At 53.7% G+C, this 7,990-nt stretch overlaps 1 pseudogene; it reads right to left on the bottom strand.

The window, feature by feature from the left end:
• Positions 1-2,477: 2,477 nt before the first annotated feature.
• Positions 2,478-5,844, bottom strand: LOC111529964 (annotated as a pseudogene).
• Positions 5,845-7,990: the final 2,146 nt, after the last annotated feature.

The raw sequence follows: 7,990 nt of genomic DNA, 5'->3' as shown, positions 1-7,990 counted from the left end.
GAAACTGAAAACTAATTTGAGAAGAATGCAAAGAAATGCACAGCCCGGGCCAGCACGGTGGCTCACGCCTGTCATCCCAGCACTGTGGGCGGCCGAGGCAGGAGGATCGCTTGAGTCGAGGAGTTTGAGATCAGCCTGGGAAACATGGTGAAACCCCGTCTCTATAAAAAAAATACAAAAATTAGCTGGGTGTGCTGGTGCACGTCTGTAATCCCAGCTACTCGGGAGGCTGAGGCATGGGAATGGCTTGAACCTGGGTAGAAGTTGCAGTGAGCCAAGATTGCACCACTGCACCCCAGCCTGGGCAACAGAGCAAAACTCTGTCTTAAAAAAAAAAAAAATTAGCACAGTGTATCAAAAATTCCAAGATGCAGCTAAGGCAGTGCTGAAAGTGAAATTTAAAACTGTAAATGTCTACATTGAAAGAAACAAGAAAAATCTCAAATAAAAAACTTAACCTTCCACCTTGAGAAACTAGAAAATGATCTAAACCCAAAGCGAATAAAAGAAAATAATAAACATGAGACTGAGAAGTAAAAATACAGAGAATGGAAAAACAAAAGAGATAATCAATAGAATCAAAAGTGGGTTTTTTGAAAATAATAACAAAACTGACAAATCTTTCACCAGACTGACCAAGAAAAGAAAGATGGGACACAAATGACTAAAATCAGAAACTGAGCACCATGGCTCACGCCTGTTATCCCAGCGCTTTGTGAGGCCGAGGTGGAAGGATCGCTGAGGCCAGCATTCAAGACCAGCCTGGGGGAACATGATGAGACCCCATCTCTAATAAAAATAAATAAATAAACAATTACAAACCCAAGTTTCTAAAATCAGAAATGAAAGAGGAAACATTATTGCCGACCTGACAGAAATAAAAGGATTCCATGAAAACTCTACGAACAATTGTACACCCACAAATCAGACCATCTAGACACAACAGCCAAACTCCTAGAAGGACACGAACTACCGAAAGTGACTCAAAAATGACCCCAAGTAAGCATGTGGGGTATCAGCCCCACCCTCGGTCTCCTCGACCGTTCAGCGCAGGGTGGGGAGACAGGGAAGCATGATCCCCATTCCCTGGCCTGCATTTCCAAGTCTGAATCCCCCAGCACCCCGGGGAGGGCCTCGTAGGAGGAGGTGCCACAGGCTATTGTGCCAGGAGCCACCGGAGGCTGCAGTGGGGGCTGGGGCGCTGGGCTCCTGGAGGGTCTCCTTCCAGTCAGAGAATGCCCCTGGGGAAGAAGCCTGGGTATGAACCCCCACCCCTCCTTGGGCAGATGTGTGGGACCGGGGCCCCTTCACATGGTTCTTTCCAAAATCTCATCCCTCCTAGGGCCAGGAGTGGGTGCCAGGCCTGTGCTGGGAAATGGGCAGGTTTGGCCACAGCCCCTGGGGCTCTGGTCCATGCCATAGGAGGCACCTCTGAGTGGTCTCACTGTGCCATGACAAAGCGCTGCAAGGCAGAGGGGACCCACAACAGTATCCCTTGTCTCAGCCATTTCCCGGGACTCAACTTCCTCATCTATCCTCTGCGCCTAGATTTCGGACAGCCCTGCCCACCTATTGTCCGTTTACTGTTCAGTGTGCAGTGACTGCTCGACAGCACTCCATGGCTCCCCAGTGCTCTTGAGGAAAAGGCCAAGCCACAGCCTGAGGCCCCAGGCCCTGCTTAGCTTTCACCATCCAGCACTGAACCCACCCACTCCCAACTCTGCACCTCCTTGCATAAGCCCTGCTCACTCACCCCTGCTCACACCCTACTCATCACTGCTCACACCCCCGCTCACTCACCCCCACTCATCCCCGCTCACTCACCCCCACTCGCTCACCCCTGGGCCTTCACACAGGCTACACCACCAGCCCCTCCCCCACCACCAGCCCCTCATCCACCACCTAGTACTTGACTGAATCCTCTCAACCCTCTGGTCCCAGACTAAAGAGGCTTCCCTAACCCGGGGCCAAGTGCTGCCCCGCCATCACGCCGCTCACCGTTTTGCGGCTTCTCTGGCCTGAAGCTCACATCCCCACACTCAGTCCCTGTCACCCGAGGACCCCACAAGCCCCATTTGTGGGTGGGGCCTGGCACACTCTGCACAACAAGGTGCTTTTGCATGAACTGCTCTGCGGCTTTGGGCAATCACCCACCCCTGTGTTCTCTGTGAAGTGGGATGACAGGTGCGCAGGCTGCCAACATACCAAGCAGATAACAAGGGCACAAGGACCGGTGTTCAGGGCCTGGATCATGGAGGGGCCCCAAGTCCCAGCTCAGCAGAGCCTGCCTTGATCCCAGGGCTATGTCTAGGAATTCCCAGCATGCAGGAATTTCAGTGCTCAAGGCAGGATGGTCCCTGGGCAAACCAGGAAGAGCTGGCTGCCCCAGTAGGGCACAAAGGGCCTGGCCCTCCATGGGAACCACCTGTCTCCAGGGCGCTTGCCAACACCTGCTGCTGGCCATGACTCAGCACTTTTCATGGTGGAAAAACCACCACTTGTTTCCGAATCACAAACCCCAGGTGTGCCCTGACCCGAGTGGCCCCAGAAGGCACACAGCAGGAACCGGGGCACTCACTCTCCACGTGGTCCATCTCCATGGCGACCAGAAGGGCCCACTCCTAGTAGCCCTTGCCCTGCTGGGCCGGGCCCTGGCGGGTGCACAGGTGGCCCAGCTACAGGAGCACGTGGGTGAAGTCCCGGCCACACTCCCTGCAGGGCAGCCTGGAGAACAGTGGCATGGCCCCCAGGAGGTACTGCTGGGCCAGCCTGCTGGCACCTGCGTGCAGGCACAGGGTCCAGAAGTTGGTCAGCACCACTGCCTGGTTCCTCCACTGGCCCAGGTCCCAAGACGCCCGTAGGGCGCAGTAGTAGCCCTCGGCTGCCTGCTTCGTCCGGCCCGTCCTCTTCAGAGCCACGGCCACCACGTTGGCAATCACACCTTCCTGGTGCTCGCTGGCCACCACTGCATCCTGGACAGACTGCAGGATGTTCAGGGCCACCGGGCTCTGCCCATGGAGCACGTGCAGCCAGGCCAGGGCCACCAGGCGGTCCACGATGGCACAGACTCTGGCAACAGCACTGGCGTCCACCGCCTGCATCATGAAGGTGATGGCCGAGCCGTGGTAGCCACTGTGGTTGTACATTTGGGCCAGGCTGGCGTGGAGAAGGCTGCGCAGCACCTGGCCTGTGCCCGGGTTTAGGGAGGCCAGTGCTCGCCCGAGGCAGTGGGAAGTCTGGGTGGGGAGGCTGTGGGGCTGGAGGGCATTCTGGAGCACCAGGTTCACCCTCCTCAGTGAACCGGCCAGCGAGTCCTATGTCCTCAATGAGGCCACCTTGACACAGCTCAGCAGGCACTTCGGCCAGGAGTAGGAGCCAGGAATAGATGTCAGCCAGGAGTAGGGAGCAGTCAGCCACGCAGCCTCTGGGGCTCCCGAGTCCCTGTGCAAAAGCAGCAGCTGCTCTAGGAAGGGCAGGGCCTCCTCGGGCTGCTTGAGGTGCACGTGGTGCCTGGCCAGCAGGAAGCAGGCCCGGGCCTCGGCCTGTAGGGCTCTGGCCACCCACCGCCCACTGCAGCGCCAGCTGCAGGAGCTCCCCGTCCGCCTCGGTGCTGCAGATGTGGCCGGGCGTCCCCAGGAGCAGGGCCATGGCTTTGGGAACCACCTGTTTACACTTCTCCTGGTTCTGCCTCTGGTAAATGCTGGCCAGGTTGGCGTACACAGCCACCACCAGGAACAGGTCCCCGAAGCGGCCCTCCAGGGCCCCCAGTGCTTCCTCAAAGTACACCTGGGCCTGGGACAGCTTGAGCCTCCTGCTGCACAGCCACCCCAGGAGGAAGCAGAGTCTGACCAGGGCCATGAGGAGGCCAGCTTTCTTGGCCACCCCTCGGGCCTGTGCCAGGCATAAAGTCAGCTCCTCCTCGGCACTTAAGCTGCAGAACACGCTGTTCAGCCATGGCAGCACCATGTCGTACAGGCCACAGAAGCTGGCCTTGTACCCGGGCGCATTCAGGAACAGCAGCAGTGAGCTCAGGGCCTCTGGGTCCTCCCAGTCTTCCTCAGCTTCCAAGCAGAAGGAGGGCTCCTCGGGGTCCTGCAAGCTCACGTTGCTGGATGCCGCACAGAGACCCCAGGACGCTGGCTCCTGGGGGCAGCCTGGGCAGGTCTTGCATTGTTCCAGAACATTCTTCACCTTCGGCAGGGTCTCCTGTGGCTCCAGGCCCAGGCAAGGTGGAGGTATTTCTGCAAGTCACAAAAACACCTAGACAGATTAGAGTCCAGCAGTGAGTCCTTGGTCCACTGGGGGCAGGGTCCCCGCATCCCCGCCCTCTGTGTCCCTGGTGCAGCTTGCCATGAGCCCTTGAGAATTCTGTGCAATGCAAGCCCGGGGCCTGGAGCACGTAGGAACTCCGGCACTATGGGGACCGAGAGAACACACAGGCTCCTGGCCTGACTCTCCTACAGAATCACCCTCCTGTCCTACTTTGTCGCCCACCTGACAGCATGGCTTGAGGAGACTATGTCAGCTCAGTGGTCCCTCAGAGATGCCTTTCCCTTTAGAAAGACTCAAAGCCTTCTAACTAAACCCATGTGTATGCAGCACTACAACTACAAATGTAACTTCTGTCAGCGTATTGGGCCCCCCGGTGGGGTACAGGAATCCATGAAATCCTCAACAGCCCATCAGAGCCATTGATCAGCTCAAAAGCTGCTATGCAAAATTGGTAAAGCCACTGACAGCACAGGACAGGGGTGTTATACCCATGTACCCAGCTCCATGCAGGGAAACGGATCATCCCTGCAGGAAGGATGGGAAAGCTTCCAGGCCCCTGTGGCCACCTTCACCTTGGAGGGTCTGAAAACCTGAAGCCCACAGTTCGTAAAGGGTTAACAAAGGCCAGACTGCTCAAGCAGCCCACTGGCACCTGCTGGCTTTGGTGTATTCCTAGCCAAAGCCGCCTCCCAGAGGTGAGCAAACAAGCGCATTTCCTGTTGGAAACCCTGGGATGAAAGGAGGCATTACTGGGAAGGGAAAACCTAGATTTAAACAGACTGTCTGTTTCAAGCTCACATGTAAAAAATATTTTCAATGCAAATTGCCTCCCTATTCATCTGTAAAGCCTTGGAATTAAAAAAATAAATAAATATGATTTAGAGGCAAATGTCTGACTTGACTACACTAGATTAGCTAAGAAATCTCCCCCACCCGGCAGAGGCACACAGCCCCTCCCAGCCACTACCCTGGCCTCCGGGGCAGCAGGAGAGCCACGTGCCTTTGCTCCAGTGACTTTAGCAGAGGGTGGAACCACCCCCTCCCCGAGGCAAACCTACGACAGCCTTCCCTTCCCCACTGGCACCCCTCAGGAAGGAGCAGACCCTTCAGGGACCTCAGTTGAGGCCCCTGCAACCTAAGGCTCTGAATTCTGCTACCCGCTGAGGGCAGTGTGGCCTCCCATCTCTGAGGCAGAGCACAGGGCGAACTGCAGCTTCTCCAGGTCATAAGAAAGGAACCCACAGCTACATGTGGGCCCCAGCAGTGGAAAGGATGCCCCACCTCGGTCGGGGACCAGGCGGGGGTCAGCATGTTCATTGGAAGAAGTGTGGGACCCCACGGCCTCCAGTGCCAGAGTAGACGGGAGGTTCAGGCCCACCTCAGGCGATGTCCCCCAAGCCCCCAGCCCACACCACAGAGGGGTGACAGCCGCATCCAATGCCCACCATACTCAGCTCTGTCACCTCCCCCGGCGTTACTCCAAGGCCCAACTCATAACCAGAAGAAGCCTGAGCCACAGGCAGAACCCACCTTGTTCCTGCGGCTGCTCAGTCTCAGCTTCCTCTGCTGAGTCTGGCAAGGGAGAAAAGAGAAGCAATGAACACCCCCAGCCAGCACCTCCGGTCCCATGCCAGGTTGAGCTGGGTGTCGGTGTTGCAGGGTGAGAGCATTGCAGGGTGCAGGGGTTGAAAGTAACATCATCCTCTTCCCTCCTGGATCATGGGAACAACGTCACTGGGGGGTGGACACTTTGTGTGATATTGGGAGTAACATCGTCTCTGTGCCTTGGAATATTCAGGACAATATCATGGGGGGGCGTGTACATCTTCTGCAATATTGGGAATAATATTATCCCCTCTCCCCCTGCATACTAGGAAAGATATCAGAGTGGGTGTTCACCTCCTGCGATATGGGGATTAATACCATCTTCTCCCCTTCCGGATATGAGGAAGAGTATCACACGGGGGTGTACAGTGTCTGCCATACTGGGAGTAATATCAACCTCTCGGCCTTGGAATATTAAGAAGAATATCTCAGGGTGGATGTTCACCCCCTGCCATATTGGGAGTAATATCAGCCTCTCCTCTCCATGGATATTGGGAACAATATCCCAGGCTGGGTTTACACCTCCTGCTCTATGGGGAGTCATATCATCCTCTCCCTTCCAGGATATTAATAAAAATATCACAGGGCAGGGGAACACAGCCTGCAATACTGGAATTATCATCATCCGCTCCCCCTCCGGATACTAGGAACCATATCACAGAAGAGCTGTACCCTCCCTGCAATATTGGGAGTAATATCATACGCTTCTTCCATGAATATTAGGAACAATATCGCCGGGTGGCTGTCCGTTCATTGCTATGTTGGAAGTCATGTCATACTCTACCCCCCTGGATATTAGGATCAGTGTCACAGGGTGAGCGCACACCTACTGCGATATTAACACTAAAATCATGCTCTCTGTCCCTGGATATTAGGAACAATATCACAGGTAGGTGTACACCCCCTGTGGTATTAGGAGCAATAATATGATTAATTAGTAAACATCAATGATTGATTATCAGGCTGGTCTAGAACGCTTGACCTCAGGTGATCTGCCCGCCTCAGCCTCCAAAAATGCTGGAATTACAGGCGTGAGCCACCGCCCCCAGCCAACACTTCTTGACATCTCTTTTTGGACCTCAAATTTAGCATGCCCAAAACACACTTTTGATTCCCCTTGCTATAACCCACGCTTCCCATAATCTTCCCCATTCCAATAACAGCATCTGTAGTCTTCCAGTTACTCAGGCCAAAATCCTTGACATCATCCTTAAAACTTTTTTCTCTTTTGTCATCCAACCCATTTAAACTCTCCTTTCAAAATATATGCCAGACCTAACCACTTCTCACCTTTCTCATCATTTCCAACCAGGTCCAGCCCTCATCATAGTGCTCTGGGTTACTGCAAAAGCCTCCCAATTGCCAGGCACAGTGGCTCACGCTTGTAATCCCAGCACTTTGGTAGGCCGAGGCAGGTGGATCATCAGAGGTCAGGAGTTCAAGACCAGCCTGGCCAACATAGTGAAACGCCTCTACTAAAAAGACAAAAAATTAGCCGAGCATGGTAGTGGGTGCCTGTAATCTCAGCTATTCGGTAGGCTGAAGCAGGAGAATCACTTGAACTCAGAAGGCAGAGGTTACAGTGAGCCGAGATCGTGCCATTGCACTGCAGCCTGGGTGACAAGAGCGAAACTCCATCTCAGAAAGTTAAAAAAAAAAAAAAAAAAAAAAGCCTCCCAACCCACCTCTCTCCTTCCGCCTTTCACCCTGCCCTGCATTCCACCTTCCACTCTCAAACATTTCAGAAAAACGTATATATATATATATATATATCCACAGAGAGAGAAAGTACAAATGGGGTGAAATGTTTGGGGAATCTGAGGGAAGAGCATATGGGAATTCTCTGTACTATTTTTGCAACTTTTCAATAAGTCTAGATTATTTTGAATTCAAGAGTTAAACAAAGAAGAAAAAAAAAAACAACACTATCTCCCTTTGTGAATCCATCCTGTCTTTCCCCTGGCAACTTAAGGATGCTCTCAACTAAACATATCTATTTTTTCATGAACACTAAAAGAACCCTTGCCTAGTTTTGACTTTCTGTGCTTGGCAGTAGAAGTGTGTGTGTGTGTGTGTGTATTTCATATATATATGTGTGTGTATATATGTGTGT

This window comes from Piliocolobus tephrosceles, unplaced genomic scaffold (genome assembly GCF_002776525.5).
Source record: "Piliocolobus tephrosceles isolate RC106 unplaced genomic scaffold, ASM277652v3 unscaffolded_27847, whole genome shotgun sequence".
Taxonomy (NCBI): Eukaryota; Metazoa; Chordata; class Mammalia; order Primates; family Cercopithecidae; genus Piliocolobus; species Piliocolobus tephrosceles.
Note: the sequence above shows the minus strand (reverse complement) of the source record. Positions and strands in the feature narration are given on the sequence as shown.